At 41.7% G+C, this 24357-nt stretch overlaps 1 pseudogene across 1 annotated transcript in view; it reads right to left on the reverse strand.

Annotated features, from left to right (window-relative positions):
• LOC310808835 (cytochrome P450 3A27-like) overlaps nt 1-24357 on the reverse strand; it is a 221489-nt pseudogene that overhangs the window by 12054 nt on the left and 185078 nt on the right. The window contains exons 4-5 of the transcript in view: nt 4868-4975; nt 3038-3190 (exon numbers count right to left, since the gene is read on the reverse strand). The product of the transcript in view is annotated as a cytochrome P450 3A27-like (transcript). The remainder of the gene's footprint in view (nt 1-3037; nt 3191-4867; nt 4976-24357) is intronic.

Genomic DNA, 24357 nt, shown 5'->3' on the forward strand with positions numbered 1-24357 from the left:
ACACTCACATGAGCACTAGTGATTGGTCGTTCACGTAGCCGTAGCCCAGAACTAACTCTTTTTCGTCGCAAATCTGAAGAGCTGTTAGTTTTTTGTGTTTTTTTGGGGGGAAATGAACACAGTACTATACTTATTCTAATCTGCATAGCCTAATTTCATGACACCCGCATACAGAACGCCATTACTTTCAATGTACGTGTGTAATAGTGTCTTGCTTTTTTGTTATACATGAATAAACAAAAAAATCGCTAAATAATGTTATCTTGATAGTTAGAAGAAAATACATTTAGATTCCACTGAACAATGTAAATGATAGATGTACACAAGGATCAATCAGAAGTCAAAATGCCACTAAACTGGGCTGCTTTTAGTGGATTGACTGCTTGGAATACTGAATGTGCTATAGTCTATTATTCCCTATCACAGTCGACAGACTACAAGAAAACTGTCAGGTGGTTCAAATGTGAATAACTTGGTATCCACTGTAATGTTTTTATCTGAAACCTGGCTAAACATGAATGCATGTCAGTCTATTAGAAGTGGGGAAAAATATATTTTCACTCTATTATTTATCTAGCCATGTCGCTGAGCAGATGAGAATTTCATGATGAATATGAATATGAATAGTACACCATCAACAGCTTCCTCCTGTGATAATGATTTAGCAACCAGCTTCAACACCAAACTAAGGGCAACTATCGACTCTGTAGCACCAGTCAAACTGAAAAAGGCTGTGGCCAAATTTAAAAGAATTTGCAGAAAGTCTGAGCGGACAAAAACTGCAGGTCCACCTTGATATTCTTCGAGAGCATCTTTCTGCTTTTAATAAGGCAATAAAAAAACGCCAAGACAGACGGGATCATTTCTCAAAATTGATAATGAATCATAACAACTCAAACAGTGCTCTTTTCAACGATTGACAGCCTTATAAATCCCGCCCACAAGACACCTGGTGATCTGCTCTCCACCTACAAATGTGAGGAATTTGCAACATACTTCTGAGATAAGAGAACCAATATTAGGTGAGGAGGATCACTCAGGCAAGACCTGAAGATGTGTTTGATGACTTGTTACCCCACCTTCCACCACATGGAAGCACTATGAACTCTTTTGCAGTGGTCATACAGAAATGCTCAGCAAAGTGGGGGTCTGTTCATCTGCACCTAAAACTACCATGGTGAAACCCCTCCTGAAGAAAAGTAACTTAGACTCTTCAGTCCTTAGCGATTTTAGGCCAATCTCCAACCTTCCCTTTTTAAGCAAAAAAATAATAATTCTTGAAAAAAAGGTGTTCAAACTGTTAAATAATCTCCTTCTTCCCAACTGTACCTTTGACATGTTCCAATCTGGCTTTTGTGCCGATCATAGCACTGAGATAGCACTATGTTGTTAAGTTATTAACTAGGTTCTTAATGACCTTAGAATTAATTAATTAATGCTGATGCCAAAATGCTCTTTGTCCTTGTCCTGGTCAAACTGTCTGCACACTTAAAGACACTACTTACAGTAACACTAAGCACCAGGCAAAAAAACAAGGTGTTACCATTGACTCAGATCTTAATTTTGAAACCCATATCAAGAATGTGACTAAAACATATTTGTATCACTTAAAGAAGAGTAAGTAAGTTTGCCGGAAATCTGCCATCGTGGAGAAATTCTGTCTGAAGTTGTCCAAACAACAACATCCTCCCTAATAATAATATATCCCCCCGAAATGAACTTGCAGTGTTGGACATTAGCTGTTTGGGGGCGGCAGGTAGCCTGGAGGTTAAAGAGGCCGGCCAGCAATCGGAAGGTTGCTGGTTCGATCCCCGCTCCAGGAGGGATCTGGATGTGATTTGGTGACTGGAGGGTTGCTGGCAGCATATCCAGGTCCCTACCACTGCCGTTGTGCCCTTGAGCAAGGCACTTAACCCCGAATTGCTCCAGGGGCGCTGACTTGGCTGACCCTGTGCCCAGAGCCCAGCGCTCTGTTCTCCCTGGGGGGGTGTGCACGTGTGTTGTCTCGGAGGGGGGGTGTGCAGTGCGTGTGTGTTGTCTCGGGGGGGGTGTGTGCAAAAAGACCCATTCCAACAATTGATGTGAATTGATTGCATGGCAAATAAACAGTCTTTCTTTCTTTTTCTGTTGTGTTTCTACATGCGCACACGATTGGGAGAGGCAGCCACCAGAGAAAGGTCAGTCTACTCCCCTAGAACACCCCTGGCACTCACAACATGTTTATATGCAAACCGAATGTCAGGTAGGACACTGCATTTTAAAAAGCATGTTTTTTCCGAACCAAAACAGCGTTCGTAAATGAAATATTTATTCATAAGGGATTTATTATAAGGGATCTTGTTCCCTGATCGCTACCGATTAAAGATAGTCATTACAACCGTTAGGAAGCTTTTAGAACGCTTGAATATTACATGGACCTTTACAGAACACAGCTGTAAAGGTGCAACCTTTCCTCTCCCAGGCTGACACTGAGAGACGAATGCATGCTTGTATTACTAGCAACCTTGATTACTGTAACACTCTCCTGTCTGGTCGACCAAAGAAAGCTCTTGGCAAATGATACAAAATGCAGCAGCACGAGTCAGATGGAGAGCACATATCACACAAGTCTCTGCACTGATTACCTGTTAGTTTTATAATTTATTTTAAGATAATTGTATTAGTTTAGAAATCACTCTATGGTCATGCACACCACTGCATGTCAGACATGCTTTTAAGGTATATACCCTGTAGATCCCTCAGGTCCTCAGGTACTGGCCTTTTAACTATTCTGAAGATTCCAACAACACCTATCTACTTCCTGTTTCAAATGAATAATACTGGGCAGAAGTCTGCACAGGGATGCTACAGACACATTAGCACACTGCAAAATACTGTCACCTATCTAACCATCTGTAGGAGTCTGCAGTGCACAGGGGTTACACACTCATCAGTACCCTCTAAAACACTGTCACTATCATGTCACTATCACACTGTCACTGTCACTATCACCTGTTCCACATGAATAGTACTATATAGGAGTCTGCAGAGGGGTTACCTTGTTGGGAAACACAGTGTCTATCTCCTCCTGCAGCTTGGTCATGATGTGAGGGTTGGTTGCCAGATTGTAGGCCAGGAAGGACAGAGAGCTACTGGTGGTCTCATAGCCAGCAAAGATGAACATCATTGCCTGGGACAAGATCTCATGGTCACTCAATCCTATGATGATGGGAGAAATGGGGTGGTAGGTGTGTTTGTAGGTATAGGTGTTTGAGGCAGGTACTGTATGTGTGTGTGTTAGATGCTAGTATACAGTGTGTGTGTGTGTGTGTGTGTGTGTGTGTGTGTGTGTGTGTGTGTGTGTGTGTGTGTTTAAGGCAGGCACCTTTACTCTGCTCCTCTCCCTTTGAGTTGCTGTCTTTCTGCGAGTCTATCATCAGCTGCAGGAAATCTACCCGACTCTGGAAGCAGGCTTACGTCAGATCAAAATCACATGAGAACTACCAGATGCTACCAAATCTCTACAATTGTATTACACAATACTGGCTGAAGATCGTATATTTGATCAGATATATTTACATACCTTCCTGGTGCTAGCCACGCGATTGGACTTGATCTTCTGAAAGACAGCGTAGAAGAAATCTGTGACCGAGGCAGAGAATAGGGATACCTCCTTGTTTGCCATAACAGGACCCATGAAGGGGAAGAATGCTGGACGGACAGGAAATGCCACGGTTACAAACAGGAACAGGAAATACCATGATACGTGACTCCAATCCTATTCAATGCACAGCCCTGTCCAGAAACAACTCCTAGGCTCTATCCCTAGACACTTCTGTATCCAATCCACTCAGATCTCCAAGTGTCCAGCATTTAGGAACTAGAGGTTGGTTCTGGACAGGGCCCATGTGTTTGTCAAATGAGTAGAGCGCAAACCATTGGCAGTGTGGTTTATGTCAGTCTAATCAATGAAATCGATAGCTTCATTTATTAAGCACAAAATGACTGAAAGCTATATGGGGGCAGTTGTACCGACTGTGAGGAACAGTGGGCTGAAGATGTCAAACTTGAGCATTTTCTTGATGTTGGTCACAAAGGGGTCGGAGGGGTTGTGGAGGGAGTCGATGTCGACACTGAATGAAGTACTGACGACCACATCCATACTGTATGGTCCAAAGAACCTGGAACACAACCACACAATCTCTGACTACCAGAACCACAACCACAAAATTAAAGGGGGAGTTCACTGAAATTACAAATTCACCTTATCGTCTCGGAGATAAATACTCACTCCTTTAGTTCAATGGGCTCATCGTTATCAGCCGTCTTCTTCAGATTGCTGACCAAGTTACCAGAGTGCTGCTTCATGATCCTGAGCATCTGAGTTGGGAAGGATACATGGAAAAATATCATGATTGATACGTGGATTAATATGTGCAAAACATATATTAATATCATGTTTGAAACAGGAATTATTTTAATGTTTATATAGCCTGAGAATATACATCCATACAGGATACATTATGTATATAGTCAAAGAATAAGTGACTCCAAAGATGAACTATTATTCTATACTCTGTCATCTGACCACTGAACTTATCGAAGATAAGATCAAATATACTTTATTGTCCCGGATGAAAATTTGTCTTGGATTCATTAATTAAAGTTGCTGCTTCACACAACAACAAACAACAATGAATACACACTATACACATAGTACAAATCACACACACACTCTCACACACACACACACACACACACACACACACACACACACACACACACACACACACACGCGCGCGCATCAGAGTTGTTAGTCATTCATTTATTTGTGTTGTATAAAGGAATGAATGAAAGAAGGAGAGGAGAGATGGGACTGTACCTCTTTGATCCGCCCACTGGTGAAGGAGGGAGACAGGACACTGCGGATCCGTCTCCATGCATCATCCTCAGCGATAAACACGGCGTCATACAGAGGCCCGTTGAGATAGATATTCTAGAAAAATAATAATAATGATATACTGCAAGATTAACCTACTATTAATAATGCTATAATAACAATGATATTATCTATTTAAGGAGTCCTTATGTTTTTTTCCCCATACAACAACTTCAATTCAGCGTATTACCCTCCTGTTAGTGAAAAGGGAGTTGCATTCCTTGATGAGGATGGTTTTGATCATGGCTGTGTCCATGATACACAGGATGGGCTGACGGCCATCATAGATCCTACAGACCAGCAAAAACAAAGATAGCCTCAATTCTTCGTGGCATTGATTCCACAAGATGTTGGAAACATTCCTTTGAGATTCTGGTCCATGATGACATGATTGCATCACTCATTTCCTGCAGATTTTTCAGGTTCACTTTCAAGATGTGAATCTCCCGTTCTACCACATCCCAAAGGTGTTCTATTGGATTCAGATCCTGGGAAGGCCACTGAAGAACACTGAACTCATTGTCATGTTCATGAAACCAGTTTAAGACAACTTTTGCTTTGTGACATGGTGCATTATCATGCTGGAAGTAGCCATTAGAAGATGGGTCAATTGTGGCCATGAAGGGATGCACATGGTCAGCAACAATACTCAAATAGGCTGTGGCATTCAAGCGAATATACCGTAGATAGAGACAGACAGACCCATCACAGATCCTGCACTCTTAGAAAAAAAGTGCTACCTAGAACCAAAAAGGGTTCTTCTTCCACTCTCCCTTTGAAGAAACCTTTTGGGTTCCATGTAGAACCCTTTTCCACAGAAGGTTATACAGTACCGTGCGAAAGTAATGGGACAGTGAAGCATTTTTTCTTCTGTTTGGATTTGAAATAAAAACGTAGAGATTTTTATTTTTTATATAATGTACATATTGGTTTATCATTCAGAAATTACAACATTTTTATGCATAATCCCCCTATTTCAGGCTACACTAAAGTGATGGGACAATTGGCTTGACAGGTGTGTTCGTCAGGTGTGTTCCATCACATAATTTGTGCAGTCTGCTATTGGTGTCTTGTCAACATGAGGACCAAAGAGATGTTATTGAAAGTCAGGGAAGCCATTATGATGCTGAAATATCAGAAAAAAATGAAACATAGCCAAAACCTTAAACCTACCAAAATCAACAGTTTGGAACTTCATTAAAAGGAAAGAAAGCACTGGTGAGCTAAGAAATCGCAAATGGCAAGGAAGACTTCCAGTGGATAACCAAAAAATGCTCACCATAATAAAAAAATACAAATAAAAAAAACTGCCCCATAGATTAGGAACACTCTCCAGGAGGTAGGCGTCAATGAGTCAGAGACTACCATCCGCAGAAGACTTCACCAGCAGAACTACAGAGGCTACACTGCAAGGTGCAAACCACTACTTAGCCACAAAAACAGGCTGGCCAGGTTACGGTTTGCTAAAAAGTACCTAAAAGAGCCTGCAGAGTTCTGGAAAAACATGTACCAGAGTGATGGCAAGTGTAAAGTGTGGAGAAAAAAAGGAACTGCCCAATATCCACAGCATCCCACATCATCTGTGAAATATGGGGGAGGGGGTGTTATGGCTTGGGCATGTATGGCTTCCACTGTAACTGGCTCACTTGTCTCCTTTGATGAGGATGAATTCAGAAGTGTTCAGAAACATCTTGTCAGTCCAAGTACAAGTTAATTGCTCCAAACTCATTGGACGGCATTTCACCATACAGCAGGACAATGACCCAAAACATACTGCCATAGCAACTAGGAAATTATTCAGGGCCAAAAAGAGAATCCTATAGAATCCTATAGAACATGCATTTCATTTGCTGAAGAGGAGGGCAAAACATCCTAAAAAAACAAACAACAATCGCTGCAATATAGGTCTGGCAGAGCATTACCAGAGAAGATACCCAGCGTCTGGTTGGGTCAATGGGTCACAGACTTTTGCACTTTTGCATACAAAGGATTGGGGACCAAATACTGAACATGAGTGCTTAATTTGGACATTTGCATAATGCAAAAGAAGAAAAAATGCTTGTCCCATTACTTACGCAGGGCACTGCAAATGGAACCCATAAGAGTTATTCAACCAAAGAATCCTTTTAGAACCCTTTTTTTCTTTATTTTTTTAATTACATTTTTGCCCTTTCAATGACATGGAGGGAAGACACAATCACTTCCGATTTGAATTCTGACATGTCGTGGCTCCTCTTTATTCATGCAGTTTGAGACGTGCTCAGAGGCAATATAGGAGCCTCAACCAATGAGAATCCAGGATGTTGTCAAACATTGGCAACGCACAAGTTGTGTTTGGGACCATACTACAGAATACTTAAAAGCTTAAAACTTAAATCGCTCAATAACAGATTCAAATTATTAATGTGGAAGCATGAAATTGTTGCTTGGGCAGTGTACTTGCATGAAGACAGATCATTTGTCTTGGTGTATGAGACCATTTCGTCGGTTGGATCGTCTGTGTTTGTGAAAATCGCACGGTGTCCGCCTGGTTTAAGAGTGTATACTGTAGACACTGAGAGATATATATATCCATCATAGTTAACAATAACCAGGATCAGTTTAGCAGACTCACCCCCACAGTTTCCCATATTTCTGGAAGCTCTCTGTGTCAAAATTGGTGAAACCACCCTGGGAACAAAAAAACAAAACAAAAAAATAGCCAGTTCATAAATGCTTGTCATAAACCTGAACTGTGGCTTAGTTTATGATGGCCCTTTTCCACTACAGACCGGCTCTCACTCCTCTCTTTTCGTTTTCGTTCAAAAGCTTTATTGCCCATTTTTCTGGGTAAAACAATTCATATTCAGCTCCCATGGCTTTCACCACAACAACACACATCATGGATGAGTCTACAATGTTGTTGTTTATGGGCTTAATCTCTACAAACCTTCTTATATCCCATTATCGTCCCGAGGAAAGGGATGGGTTTAGGTCCAGTAATGCCTAGTTTTTTTTATATTCCATATGGCCAGTATCCATACCTGGTCAGAACAAATATAAATCAACAATCTGACTTGAAACAAAAGCAAAACGATCAAGTCATAGGTATCATTGAAACTGTTAGATAACTGTAATTATCAATACTATCATTTGTATGTATTATCACAACTAACTAACTAACAAATAATATTTTTTATTAAAACTTCTTACACTACGATCAGAGAGATGAGTAAGGCAAGGAGAGTCCATGTCTCGGTGGAGAAGTACGGAAGGTAACCCATCTTTACAGGTTCAATCGCTTCTTCTGAGTAACCCCGGACACGTCTGCTGAAGTGATTATTTTATCCTCATGACACCTGTGTTTCAGATCATGAAACACAGGCGAAAGAGTATGTGAGAGGTGAAGTTGAAGCCATGGCTAGTGAATGATTGAAAGGGGATCCCTGCGCAGAGGGCAAAACTCAGTGATGTTATTGTCGGCCTTTATCTTAACATCCTGCTAATAGTTGCTCCTTGTTTGATCCCTATCGGGTTTTAACAGTTTGCAGACCCATTGATTCAAGAAGGACTATGGGGCAAATATTTTTGGGCAAATATTTTCTTTCGAGTAATACTGAATTTTACATATTTTAACTCCTCTAAAAATGTGTTATGTTCTTTACATGTATGCACTTGTTTTATATCATTGGCTCCTAAAAACAGTATTTCAAAATACTAGTTCAAAACACATCACATATTACAGTAATGAAGCAACTGATTAACATGAATACAGTGCTCTTCATAAGTATTGGAAAGAGGAAGCATTTTCTGTTCTTTTAGCTCTACACTTGGATTTGAAATCAAACAATTATTATGGGGTCAAAGTAGAGATTCTCAACTTTAATTCAATGGGTTTTTAAAAAAACATTTGTAAACATACTCCCACTATTTCAGGGCTTCAAAAGTATCATATAATGTCCAAATAAAGCAATAATGTTTCGTATTAGGTCAACAATCTGCCTGAAGTCTGCAACCCCACCAGGCACTATCCACTATCCACTATCCACTATCCACTCATCTTTAGAAAATCATTGACATTTCCACATGGTATTGTGTCATAGACTAGCCTCCCTACAGCAATATTATCTTGACATTGGGATCCTTTGTCCAAACCAGGGTGTATGTTTGGTTGCAGGGGCCCAGGCTGTGCTCTCTGACTGCTCCAACTGTAGTAGACCCTGCAGTGAGGAAGAGGTCAACATGCTGCAGTACCGTCAGCCAATCACACACAAGAACCAACAGATCGCCAAGACCTCCATTGCACCATGCACGCACGCACACACACACACACACACACACACACACACACACACACACACATACACACACACACACACACACAAACACTGTCTCAACAGCCCCTTCCTTCACTCTCACTCTCTCTCTCTGTAGGTGGATCAGGCTGCGTATTCAGCCTTTAAGGGGGGTATTGTTGGGATGACTCTACCCATCGCCCAAGACCTGGCACCCATGGACATCCGTGTGGTCACCATCGCACCCAGTCAGTAAACACACACACATACATACGCACTCTTTCACACACTCCTCCCCCCCCCCCTTCCTCTCCATATCAGACAACCTCTCTCTCCCTCTCCTTAGGTCTGTTCTCCACTCCTCTCCTGGCGGGTTAACCTGAGAAGGTGCGTTCATTCCTGGCCCGCCAAGTGCTCTTCCCCTCGCGCCTGGGAGACCCTGCAGAGTTTGCCCACCTGGTGACATCACTGGTTGAGAACCCCATGATCAATGGAGAGGTCAACAAACTGGATGGAGCTATCCGCATGCAGCCCTGAGAGAGAGTGAGTGTTTGTGTGTGTGTGTGTGTGTGTGTGTGTGTGTGTGTGTGTGTGTGTGTGTCTGTGTGTGATCCAAGGTATACCACTGTGACAGCTCCGATGTGTGTGTGCATGTGAGGTGTGTGTTCATGTCTGGTACTCCAAGCTCTGTTGTACTGTACGCTCCATGCTGTTTTGCTTTGTTTTGTAAACTGATCCAGTAATAAACTTCTAATGAGTCTGAGTCTCTCCTCCTCTGTGTCTGTGTAAAGTGAGGTCAGTAGGAGCTAATAGGACAAATGAAACAAGAATGAGCCTTATGAGGCAAGTGTACCTTCATTTGTCCTATTAGAAGTGAATAGAACGCCTGGACACAGGAAATGCTAAATGCTAAAGCTCTCATAACATCACACCTGCACCAGTGTATAGCTTTATGTACATGTCATCCACAACATTTCAGTGAAGGGAAAGGGAAGCACACATTTCTTTTGGAATGGAAAGGAGTCGAGGTACAGTATCTTGGTATACACACGTTTGCTCCAGTTTTGTACCCATTGACTCTGACCCTGTTTGTGTAAGAGGCTAGGGCTGACCCATTCTGATTCAAGATGTTTGTGTAAAAAAGGTATTTATTGCATATATTGTCCACTAAAAAGCAGATGATGGTACAAGTGTAAGGGACCAAGTGCTCCAACCTCAGTCTAGCCTGAAGATCATTCCATATCTAAGGAGCACAGCAGCTAAAAAGTTCTTCTCAATTCTGTAATCACTTGAAGGACATTAAATAGTAACAAGCTGCAAGTTTGATCGCCACTAAGTCGCCATGAAAGCAATGATGTGAGGTAAAATGGGAGTTTTAAAAGAACTGCTTTATATACAGATGAAATCCAATGATAAGCCCTTCTCAACGTCAAAGAATCCCAACCCACAGACTGATACAAAAGACAATGGTGGGTACAGAAAACATGCCTACAAATGAACTGATAAATGAAGTGATAAATCGGGTCTAGTGGTTTAAGAATTGAGGCTGTCGTGTGATTTTAAATTGTGTCACCATAATCACGGACAGGGAGGAGCGTTGCCAAGACAATCTTCCTCCTATTATCAAAGGTGAAGCAAGACATTTCTTTACAAAACAAGTACAAGTCTAACTCGCAAACTCTTGATCACTTTTTCAACATGTATTTTAAAAGTGTATCATCTATCTAAATGCCCAGGTACTTATAATGGGGAACTTGTTCAGTTTGGGTTCTTTTCAGGGTACAAATATGTTGATCATTGTAATCAATATTATGGGATATAGAGAAAAACATAACAGACCTCATGCATACCTCTTCAAATTAAGGTTTACCCAGATTGTTTCTAATCTAACCCATGTGCATACATGTGCCATGTTTTTTCTTCCTCAACTTGTAAATGTAAAAAACACAAACACCACCACTTTGTCTTTTTGTGGTGTTAGGAATACAGACCTCACAGATAAAAATGTTTTGATAAAGGTCATAAACCGAAACGTCGACACAATAAATAAGCAGAGGTAACAATCGTGTGTGCAGGAGTATTCATTTTTTTACATACCTTTTCTTCCTAAACTCATCATCACTCAACATAGTTTACAGCTATGCAACTTGTAAAATACAGCATTTCAAACATGACACACAGTTTGCCTTTGAATATGACTTTAATGAAAGAGAATTGAAATGGCAAGTGTAGTTATAGTGGTAGTATGCAGGGTAGTTATTGTGGTAGTAAGTTCGGGATAGTTGTGGATTTCCAGAATTGTCTCTGTGTTGAAATATCTGAAAGAGAAAAATTGTCTTATCATTTGTATAGATAAAATCTAAATTATTTTGAGGTGATTTGAGAAGCCAAAAGGATCATGATTAGAATGCTCTGTAAGCAGATAATGGAGGGCATACCTGTATTTTGTTTCCCTTTATGGAAAGCCCTCTCCATGCTCTCTCTGGCAAACTCCAGGTTCGCCGCCATTACTCTTTTCTTTTCAGTCTTCTCCTTCTCTCTCTCCATTTCTGTCTTCATCCTCTTCACGACATCTTCTGTAATCTTTGTCATCAACTCTTTCACTTCCCTCTCCCTCCTTTCCACCATATTATTTATCATCCCATCCATCTCTTCTCTCATGCGTTTAACGTCATCTTCTTTCTCCTTCAGGATTTTCTCCATCTCTTTCTCGACCACTTCTACTCTCTTCATTGCCTCCAACTCCTTTTTCATCCATTCAATATCCTTTTCTTTCTCCTGTTCATTCCTGTTTCTCTGTCTCTCCTCCTCTGCCCATTTCATCACCTCCATCCTCTCTTTCACTTGTTTCACCTCCATTTCATTCTCCTCCAGGATTCTCTCCATCTCTTTCTCGGCCTCCTCTACTCTCTTCATCGCCTCCAACTCCTTTCTCATCCATTCAAAATCCTTTTCTTTCTCCTTCTCACTCCTGTTTCTCTCTCTCTCCTCCTCTGCCCATTTCATCACCTCCATCCTCTCTTTCACTTGTTTCACCTCCCTTTCTTTCTCCTCCAGGATTCTCTCCATCTTTCTCTCCATCTCTTCTTCTCTCTTCATACCCGCCTCCATCTCCTTTCTCATCCATTCAATAACCTTTTCTTTCTCCTTTTCAATCTTCTCCCTCTCTCTCTCCATCTCTGTCTTCATCCTCATCTCCTCTTTCACTTCCCTCTCCCTCCTTTCCACCATATTCTTTATCATCACATCCATCTCTTCTCTCACACGTTTAACGTCGCATTCTTTCTCCTCCAGGATTTTCTCCTTCTCTCTCTCCACCTCCTCTACTCTCTTCATCGCCTCCAACTCCTTTCTCATCCATTCAATATCCTTTTCTTTCTTCTTCTCATTCCTGTCTTTTTCTCTCTCCTCCTCTGCCCATTTCATCACCTCCATCCTCTCTTTCACTTGTTTCACCTCCATTTCTTTCTCCTCTAGGATTCTCTCCATCTCTCTGTCGACCTCTTCTACCCTTCTCTTCATCACCTCCATTGTTTCGGTCTCCTTCTCACTCATCTTTAATCTCTCTTCGCTCTTCTTTACCTCCTTCTCTCTCTCCTGCACCACCCTCTCTCTCTCCTCCACCTCCTTCTCTCTCCTCTTCATCTCATTTCTTGTTTTTTCCATCTCCCTCTGGAAAGTCTCCTCCATCTCCTTTGTCACTTTCTCCACCTCCTCCACCTCTTTCGCCTTTATTTCCAACTGGACAATCCTCTCCTCCAAATCCTTTTTGTTATTTTCCTGCGTTTTTTGAATGCGACTGAGTATTGCATTGCATTCATTCACTTTCTCAGTGTCTCTATCCAACACTTTCCTCTTCCTCTCCATATTATCTTTAAGATGGTTGACTATCTTCCTCTTCCTCTCCACCATTTCTCTGTCCTTGTCCACCATTTCTCTGTCCTTGTCCACCCTCTCTCTCTCCTCCTTCAGCCTCTCCTTCTCTGCATCGGTGTGCTCCTTCACCTTATGCAGAAGGTTTTGGGCTCCCTCCACCTCTTCCGCTCTCTCCTCCATCTCCCTCCTCCAACCCTCCTTCTCTTCCTTTCTTTCTTTAGCCATTCTGGCCCTCTCTCTCGTGTGCCTGGCCCGTCTTGATGTCCTCTGTGGGAGTGGGGTGTAGGCTGCGAAAGCTGCCGGTCCTGCTGCCTCCATCATCAGGGCAGCCTGATCCTCTTTACACTCCTGTGGACATACAGTGAACACACTACAGGTGCAGTCTCGAGAATGTCTTCCTGACGCCTTTACGCATACAGCTTTGTGATGCTTAGACAGTAATGACATAATTCATGTTTACATTTCTTTAATTTTCGACGCATTGTCGTTATTCGTGACGCATCAATGACCAATTGATTATCTGGCAATGCAATGAAAAAAGCGTGTGGAAAACAGTCGTTAATGATGTAGTGGAATTTAAATCATGGTATTTTGAAATAACATACCGTTAACCAGAGCTGTTGATTCATTCAGAGACTTTATTCACAGAGAACAAAGCCGGGTCAGGTTTGCAAAGTTGAACACACTTTTCACTTCCGTTACCTGTCTTTTTATAGACTTCACATAGGTCAACACCCTTCATTCAACAAACGTCTACTTCCTGTTTACATACACCAATAATATTAAAGAACTACATTTCGTCATCCCGGGGCTACGCCCCCTTTGGCTTGGCGCCGATCAGTCTACTGTAGAGATCAATTGATCTAGGCTGTTTTCTAAAGCCCTTTTGCCTTGGCTGTTTACAACTGTGTTTATCACCCATCCATCCTGTCCCCAGATCACCTGATCATGTTTACACAGCTGTATACCACTCTACTTCAAAGCATCCATACCCCCTAGTCAGCCCCCACCTAAGTGATCTCACCCCTCTTAGATGTTCCAGGACCATCTGGTGTCCTTGTGACCTTTTCCCCTAGGTGTGGGATTACTAAGGCTAGTATTTGTCTTTAAATTTACTATAATGACAGATTTGAGAAGCACATTTCTTCAATGGTGGCCGCATGGCATTCCTGTGCAGGTGACAATGGTCATTTTTCAAAACGACAAGGATATTTAAACACCTGATTATTTGTTTGGTATGCTCTATGGCCTCGGCTACAGACCTCATCGAAGTGACACTTAGATATCTTAGGGTGCACATATCACGTCTTGGTCTAGCGGATAGGAATCTGCCTTTTAACGCAGGGCGGCCCGGGTTTGATTCCCGTCATGGTAAATGATTCTTGTAGAAAAATAAAATGAGTCACAACGTGTGCAACAGAACAGTTCGAAATCTCTTTACATTTGCATCGTCATGAACATGAGTTATATCAGGCTAGCTCATTTTTTCTTTGTTCATTTTAAGTGTAGAAACAATATTTCGTTTGTGACCATTTTTTTCTGCCGTTTTGACAAGTCTCATGACTAAAGAACACAAGGCTGTCTGCTGAAGGACGCTTGACTGTAGATTTTTGCTTCGTGTCAAAAGCACTCCCTGACGCACACTTTTTCAAAGCAGGTGAATTCATCAGATCTGTTTGAAACATTGCATTTCATCCAGTCAATACGACTGCTTAGATACTCGCAGCACAGTTGCCCCCTATAAATTGCCCATGACCGCGGAGCTTGTCTTTGTCAATGTAACAACTTTGCTCCATCAAGGGGAGCCGCCAGTTCGACGCCCCTGTAAGCACGTGTCTCCAATTTGTAGCCCTATGGAAAATTAGGCCTAACTATTAAAAGTTCTTTGATTAATAAATAGGAACTAATAAATAGTATAAATAGAATAAGTTCATTAATAGAATACATAGGACTTAAAAAGGGTAAAACTATTACTATGTTTGATATTGAATAGAGTTTCATGGGTTAAGTTCATGTATTGAATTATTTACCTGATGTAAAATGTATTTTGTTTTCTTAAATACTGTGTTCACAATGCTGGCAATATTGTAAAGGAATTTATTTTTGATTTCTGTGAGAAAAGATTCAAATGTAAAGTTTGTGCATTTTGTTTATTTTCATGAGCCAATGAAAAAGTGAGATGAAGGTCAGGTGTCAGGTGGATGAGAAGGAGAAGTTAGATTCGGGATGGCGAACGAAGAGAACGCATGGAATATCTGCTGTGCTGAGTAAGGTTAATATTGTGGAAATAGGTACAAGGTAATAATGCGAGTGCACAACCCGTGCATCTTATAAGTTATTACGTTCGGCGTATGACCTGTTTTGGAACAATTTCTCTGCAGAGGAGTAACCGTTCCGACGGTCAACCACCTGGCTTAGCCTAGCCTACAGTGAGAGAGCTAGTTTTTCTTCGGAGGCTTATGGGCTGTGTGTTCGACCAACACGGGAGTTCAAAACGTCGATAGCCACCGGGAGAGACAGTAGCACCAAAGATTCCTGCCGTTTGAGAGAACTACCCCGGTTGCCGGGCTTCGCGAGGCTGCCGGTTTAAGGAACTGGGAGTTTGGTTTTTGTCTTCTAGCTCGTGAGAGTGAAGGAGCCGCCATTTTAGGTGAGCTACAACGCACGCAAGCTACACGCGCCAGGCCTGCAACGCACTGGACTTTGGTATTGTTGTCGTAGTTATCATTGCCGGCTTTAGAATAGGTTTTATATCTTTTAATTGAGGTTTACAGTGTTTACCATTTACATTTTGATATTTGTGTGTGCACGTTAAGTGTTACTGTATTTCATTTCATGCAATCTATTTTGGGGATTTAATATCAGTGAAAGAAGACTGATTTGAATAAAATAACAAAAGACATGTAATTGGTGGGACTGTGTTAATGTGAACAGACAAAGTAAAAATACAATAATAGTTAGAGATAACATTTTATTTAAAGAATTCAGGTTAGCCACCCCTATTAATTGCCCAGACCAGCAAAGGGGCGCTACAAATTCCTTTGTTTTTGTTTCAGGCAAGCCACTGTGAGACGCCTTTACGCATACAGCTTTTCGATGCTTCGACAGTAATAACATAATTCATGTTTACATTTCTTTAATTTTCGACGCATTGTCGTTATTCGTGAGGCATCAATGACCAACTGATAATATGGCAATGCACTGAAAAAAGCGTGTGGAAACAGTCGTTAATGATAGATTCGAGAAGCACATTTCTTCAATGGTGGCCGCATGGCATTCCTGTGCAGGTGACAATGGTCATTTTTCAAAACGACAAGGATATTTAAACACATGATTATTTGTTTGGTGTGCTCTATGGCCTCTGCTACAGACCTCATCGAAATGACACTTAGATATCTTAGGGTGCACATATCACGTCTTCCCAAATGGTCTTTAGGAGATGAAGTGCTACGTGGGCGAAAGTGCAAATATAGGCCTGCCTATATAAATAGATAATAACAATTTTAAGATAAAAAGAAAATGCTGGGGACATGTAATAAATTAGTAATACGCATAGTGATAAGACAATTAGAGATAACAGGACGTAAAACCCCCATAATAAAGTGGCCATGCGTAAGTGTTGTGATATATTAACAAACATTTTAGAAAAAGGTAGACGGTAATAAGTGCTGATGTCCTACAATTCGAGAAAATCACACACTATATGTACATACATATGTAAACCACACACAGAGACACAAATAAATATGAAAGTGATGAAGTATAATACATGCTGTAGTATAATAAATACAAATATATATATATATATATATATACACTCAACAAACACTTTATTAGGAACACCTGTACACATTCTCATGGTGGAGGTGGTGTAATGGTGTGGGGAATGTTTATTTGGCACTCTTTGGGCCTGTTAATACCAATCAATCATATTGCTTGAATGCCACAGCCTATTTGAGTATTGTTGCTGACCATGTGCATGCCTTCATGGCCACAATTTACCCATCTTCTAATGGCTACTTCCAGCATGATAATGCACCATGTCGCAAAGCAAAAGTCGTCTCAAACTGGTTTCAGAAACATAACAATGAGTTCTGTGTTCTTCAGTGGCCTTCCCAGCCACCAGATCTGAATCAAATAGAACACCTTTGGGATGTGGTAGAACGGGAGATTCACAGCTTGAAAGTGCACCTGAAAAATCAACAGCAATCGCGTGATGCAATCATGTCATCATGGACCAGAATGTCAAAGAAATGTTATAAACATCTTGTGGAATCAATGCCACAAAGAATTGAGGCTGTTTTCAGAGCAAAGGGAGGCCCTACCGAGTATAGTATAGTGTTCCTAATAACGTGCTCAGTGAGTGTGTATATACAGTGCGGGAAAATAAGTATTCAACACATCAACAAATGTTTAATTCAACATATTTCCATTGCAGCCATTCACATGAAATTTAGATCAGACATAGGTATTAACTCAGTAAAACTACTCAGCTAAAGAATTTGTAACACCAATCTATAAAAAAAAGTTGTGCAATTCTCCAGGGGAAGGAGAAGGACTGGAGAGGAGGGGGAGCCCAACGGGCCTGCCGAGCCAGAGAAGAGCCACTCCAACAGCAGCACGCTGTCCGGCTGGCGGGACAACATCATCTTCATCAACGAGGTCTTCCACCAGGTACAGCTGACCCTGTATCCCTTGCTGCAGTGTTGACAGGAGGCTGCTGCTGAGGTTCCTCCACTGCTGCACTGCCTCACACATCCAGCAGGGGGCAGCAGCAGAGCAGCTCAGGGCTCTGCAGCACAGGCTGGATTTTTCCTGCTCCTCCTTTGTGGACCTGTCAGCATAGGAGCAGAGGGACACAGCACAGAGCTCATCCCACTTAGACACAGTCCGTCTGGGGTAAGGACAGACACACTGATCTCTGATGAGGAGGAGGGAGGAGGATTTCTCATTGTACAATGTACGCTCCCTCCTCTGTCTCCCCTCAGCTCCAGCAAAGCCCTCCTCCTGCAGCTCCTGTACCTGGTCCCTGTGGGAGGTGAGGCGTGCTGTGTCCCTCTGCAGTGCCCTTGGTGGAGAGCTGGACCTCAGTGAGACTACAAACCAAAGTTATACATAGTTAGTGTATAGCTGGTATATGATTCCAATTCTCAGAATGAGCCGTGAATCAGGAAATTTGGTGTTTCACATAATTAGCAATGTTTTTTTTAATTGTTTTTTAATGACTGCCATGGGAGTGGCTGTGGACAAAATCTGCGATGGCCCTATATCCAATTACATTTCTGAAGTCCCTCTCTATCAGAAGAGGTTTTATGCTCTCACCTTTAAACCCAGATGAACATGTATTTTAATCTGAACTGTCCTAGACTATTAAATATAACTTGAAATGGTGACTGACTACTGCTTGAGTTTGTTTTGTGTGAATCTGTAATGACACCAACTCTCATTACAGACCATTATTGACCAATAAGACACTTTACTGAATTTCTATTTCTATCTCTCCACTGGACGAAAATCATTCCTATGGGATTTCCCATAGAGTGAAATAAGGCAGATTTCTTGACAGATTTCATGTTGACAGACATCAATAGCAGACTCCAAAGTCACTAGGTCTCAACTACCCAGCTGAAGCATATTGAACAACACTTATTGGATTTGTGTTCTAATGGCCTACTCTATGTTACCTAGTGATAGGTTTGGGAATTGTTATCTGGGTTTCGTTCTTCCTGGTACATCATCTAGGACTACCTTCTGACTATGTACAACACTCACACACACACATGCTAGATATTCTGCCTGATGGGAGGGCAGGACAGTGATGTCAGGTTTGTGTGGTCATTTGATTGTTGTTGTTGTAATGGCTTAATTACACCTTATTTGGCTCTGTTCTAACCTACCACTCTAGTCTTACACACACGTTGCTGGGGAAATGGCACAAGAAAGACGCAATCCTAGCAACGACAATTGTCAGTAGCAGTAATTATTCTGTAATACTGATGCATGACATGTATTTTCAACACTTTTCAAAAATACGTCACTGTAATGTACACAAAAATACGTCACTGTAATGTATTGGCATTATTACAACTTTGTGTTTCCAATGTATTAATAAGGGCTTTCCCTATTGGCTGTGTAAGAGTCCTTAGCTGTTGTGCACATGCGCTGTACTCTGTCTTAAAATTGATCAGTAAACGAGCATCCACGTAATGTTCGGTCTCCGTTATTGAAACCGTGAATATATATAACTCTAAATATATTACAATTTGGCGACGAGGATGGGATATCTAATGAAAGATGATCCCAGTGACGAGAGACAACTTTGCAGCAAGTAGAACGCAATAAACGAACTTTGTAGCTCGAAAGAAAGAGGCTAGCAAACGGAAGCTAAGTAGCTAAAGGCTACTAGTTTCCAAATCGTTGCGTTAGCTGAATACAAAGAAGGACAGGAAGATTTCGAATCTTACTTGGAAAGACTGGAACAGTGGATGATCGCAAACGAGGTGGACACTGACAAAAAGGTCAGCGTGTTTCTGTCGGTAATCGGAGCGGATGCCTACAGACTTAGCAAAGAATTTAGTCAGTCCTGAAAAACCTAGCACACAAACCTACGAGGAGCTAAGCGAGTCGCTCAGTGAGCATTACAAGTCGAAACCGCTTGTCATCGCGGAACGTTTCCGTTTTCCAAAAAAAAATCAACAAGACGGTGAGTCTGTCTGATTACATAGTAGCTTTGAAGCAACTTTCAACTCATTGTGAGTTTGGTGCACATCTTAATGATGCACTCCGTGACCGTTTTGTTAGTGGGTTAAAAGCTGAGGCTGTGCAGAGGAAACTTTTATCGCAACCAAGACTAACATTCAAGACTAAGACTATTACGTAATAAACAAAGTCAAACAGTCAGAACAAAAGGCCTGATTAGACAAAACTTGATGACGAAATGTAGTTCTTGAATGTTATTGGTGTATGTAGACAGGAATCAGAAACACGTTGAATAGAAGGCGTTAACCTGTGTGAAATCTATAAAGACAGGTGACTGAGGAGATAACGGGGTCGGCTACATGTTCTGCGGGAATAAAGTCTTTGAATGAATCAACAGCTCTGGTTAACGGTATTTTATTTTTAAGTATTATAACTTAAATTCTACGACACTAGCATTAGCAAGGAAGGCCTGAAAAATGCCTTCGTGTTTTTCAGGATTGGCTGTGCGTGGACTGGGGCAGCCGTTTCTACGACAGGTTGTTGTTGTTGTTGTTTTCTTTTTTGCAGGGCTCCCGTTGGGAGGACAGCGAGAGCGACTTCGAAGCGGGTATGTGACGTTTAATTACATTTTACAGTGGTAGACACAGTCAACAAATGTATCTGGGTAATGGCATGACTATTTGTCAGTTAGTAGCAATGGTAGCATTGTTAGCTTTAGCTTGAACTAGCTAGCTTGCTAGTCACCTACATGCATTTTGGACTTGTGCTGTGTTGTTTCACAACAAATATTGAGTGGTTCAGAGAGAGTCTAACTATTGTTATTGCTCATACTTATTCTTCTTTTTCTTATCATTATTATTCCAATTCTTCCGATTTTTTGGTATGCTACTCCTCCTACAGCGTTCAAGCTATTTAGACTAATCAAACTTTAAAACGTGCGGAGAGGTATTTTAAAGTTATGATATTTATTCCGATTCCGAACCCTAGCACATATTCCTGACCAATCAGCGGGTAATGCCGCCATTAGCCTTCCTTCTCCACATACCCAATAGTAATCTGCCACTGGCTCATTCTGGCTAAGATATATATCGATTAGAGGTATGCCTCCTGGTGCCCCAGGAGCCCCTAATCTCAGTACCAGTGGTCCAGAACAGTTTCTTTGCCTATCTTGTTTTATCCTGCGCCTCTCATTGGATACTTCTTCTTCTGTCTCAAACATGTTAGGGCTACTTTAGTACTACCTTACGGGTCGCATTCGTATATTGCTTGGTTATAAGCTACTTTTGGCCTAGGTTGTTCCATATTCCAAGGTACAACGGGTGCCACGTGACGTGACAGTCCCCTTTAAATTTCCCCAGGTTTGCGGTGCCATATGTTATGTTAAGTGGTTTGTCGAAGCATTCAAACTTTTGCTTCCAATCAATTGAATCCGGGGATCTCTCTCTTTTTCTCATCTATTCTCACATCTATTTTTCTGCATTGGTCTCTAAAAGTTTGATCATAAAACGGTTGGTATCTGGTGTTGCTTAAGATACCCAAACATTCGGCTGGACAATATGGTCGTTTTGATTCTTCTATGGGACAGGACCTTTTATATAACTGTACACATGCCTGGTATGTGTGTGAGTTAGGTACAACTCGTAGTTTTTTAAGTGGTGATGGACAACACATGAGGCAATCTCCTTCTGTTACTGACTGGGCTGTAAACTCTCCCCATTTATACCAATAATTTTGCTTTGCCTGTTCCCATAATGTATTTACCTTATATTCTCTGTCCCTATCTCTTTTGGTTTCAACCTGTGTTTGCTTCACTTCCTGACTCAATTCTCTAGGCAGGGCCTGTTCTATTTGGGACAGCATATAGATTAGTATTATTACTTTATATATCACTAGTCACTTCCCCAGGATCCCCCAGGCTCTACTGTCCTTCCCGTTCGGCTGGGGGCTGGATTTCCGGCCCCTGTTCAGCCTCTGTACCTGTTCCTTCATTTCCTCTGTGCTCCTGTACGATCTTACCCGTTCCTTCGTCTTCTTCTCTGGTTTGCTTTTTCTTCTTGCCTCGGGACCCTGGTGCAGTGGTTCAAGTGGTACCAGGTTAGACTCCCTCGGACTTGTATTGCAGTGGGGGTGGCTCGCACTACCTCGTACGGTCCCTCTCTCCTTGGCTCGTTCCACTTCCTCCGGAAGACTTTGATGTACACCTGGTCTCCTGGAGTTATCGGATTGGGCAGGGGTGGCTCCGGCTCCGGCTGCTTGTCTTTTTCCTGTGAATATGTAACTTTATGTATCTCAGTTAGTTGTTTCATGTACTGCTTTAGTTCCATCTGGAGTTGTTCCAGTGGTGGTCCTTTGTAAGGTATATATTATATCGATAATATCGATTGGCTATTAAATACAGCCCTCTGATTGGCTTTTAATATCGAGCCTTCTGATTGGCTGTTAAATAGAGCCCCCTGATTGGCTGTTAATATCAAGCCTTCTGATTGGCTGTTAAATACAGCTTCCTGATTGGCTGTTAAATACAGCACTCTGATTGGCTGTTAAATAGAGCCCCCTGATTGGCTGTTAAATACAGCCCTCTGATTGGCTGTTAATATCGAGCCTTCTGATTGGCTGTTAAATACAGCCCTCTGATTGGCTGTTAATATCGAGCCTTCTGATTGGCTGTTAATATCGAGCCTTCTGATTGGCTGTTAATATCGAGCCTTCTGATTGGCTGTTAAATAGAGCCCCCTGATTGGCTGTTAAATACAGCCCTCTGATTGGCTGTAATATCGAGCCTTCTGATTGGCTGTTAAATACAGTATAATAGCATTATTGGCTGTTAAATAGAGCCCCCTGATTGGCTTTTAATATCGAGCCTTCTGATTGGCTGTTAAATACAGCCCTCTTATTGGCTGTTAATATCAAGCCTTCTAATTGGCTGTTAAAAAGCATTTTAAAAACATGAATGTAAATGTATATGAAAAGATGTTTTGCTATTGCTAGCTGATGATCGTTATCTCCACTCAACCGAAAATATTTTTGCCCGCCTATTGGCGCTAATTTAACGTTGTGCATGTTTTAAAAAATAAATGAATCCCAACACTGCTCTCCAACTCTGTGGTTAAGTAGATTTGATTTGATGTTTCTTTGTTTTTTTTTAATTGACTGGTAGGTAGTGGCATCCTGAGTTTAAAGACACCAGAGGGTCAGACTAATTCATCTGGTGTACTGAGTGGTCTCTGGCATGCCAACACTAATCTCTATTTTCTCCCTCTCTGCTATGTCCCTTGTCGAAAGTCTGGCCCTCTCCCGACCTGCATTTCCACCTGGGAATGTCACTCAGAGCTTCAGAAGGGGGATTATTCCAATAATCCTCGGTCTCAAGGAGGCTCTTGACAATACCAAGTGGCCCGGCTGGCGCTAGACAGAACACGTCAGGCTGATACATTTTCTATTAGCTCCATTAGCAGAGCCAATCGCAGCGCCCCATTCCGTTAGTGCGCCATTACTGCCCATTAGCAGAGCCAATCGCAGCGCTCCATTCCATTTGTGCGCCATTTTGTGGGCGGGTGACGTTTGGCTAACTGTGGGCTTTTGTCACACTGCTCAGATCACACCGGTAACCTGGCTTGATATATTGATTTGATCAATGGAATTGTTTATATATATTAATACTTTCTTGTCTTATCAGTTCATAGCAACACACTTGCAGCTCTCGTTGTTTGTTGACGAGAGACAGACGCTAGTTCTACGTTCGCTGAAAACTTGATTGAATGATATACTGATTTGATCAATGGAAATGTTATGCTGAATTAATACTTTAATCAGTTTATAACAACACACTATGAGTTCGCTGTTAACGAGAGACGGATACGAGCGAGTTCGAGTGCTACCTAAGGTAAGCTAGCTGTACGATTGCTGAAAATCTGTGTCAAGTCACTAAAACCAACTTGAATAACTTCCTTATATTAGTTGAATCACTAAGATAAGATCTCAGATGATGAAATATGTGGTTTGTCACTTGTTTGCTGGCGAAATGTTGAAACTGTCCGCTGTGTCTTTTCATTTTACCGTTAAGTGATCCATTCTAGACAGATTGATTTGATTCATAACCATTTTTATTGACAATTAAGTGTATGGTGATAAAGGCTTATGATTGATGACAGGTAGACAGATTTCATTGATTATACTAGTCCCATGACAGACTTTCACAGTTAGATATATTGCTCCTAGTCCCATGACAGACTTTGACAGTTAGATTGACATTCTTCCTCTTGTTGGCCTCAGATGGCGAGCAAGAAGCACAGGGCCATGGGGGACAGGACAGTGAGTGGCTGTCTCGCCTCAAGACCTCTGCCACCACTGGGGTTTGGCCCTCTGATGTAGAGGACAGGCCAGCCCCCAGTCAGAAGAGGTGGTATGCTCTCTACCAGAAGGTGAAGTTTGTCTGAGAAATACACCAACAGATTAAACAGATATAAGGTAGGTTGTATATGCCATGACATTGAGCATATTTGTCATGCTGAAAAAGGATCCCATTATCAGTGGTATGGATTGTTGTTGTATCTGTATGTCTTCAGCAGCCAGCCAATGATTGCCTCCACT

The sequence above is a fragment of the Argentina silus genome (genome assembly GCF_951799395.1).
Source record: "Argentina silus genome assembly, chromosome: 8".
Taxonomy (NCBI): Eukaryota; Metazoa; Chordata; class Actinopteri; order Argentiniformes; family Argentinidae; genus Argentina; species Argentina silus.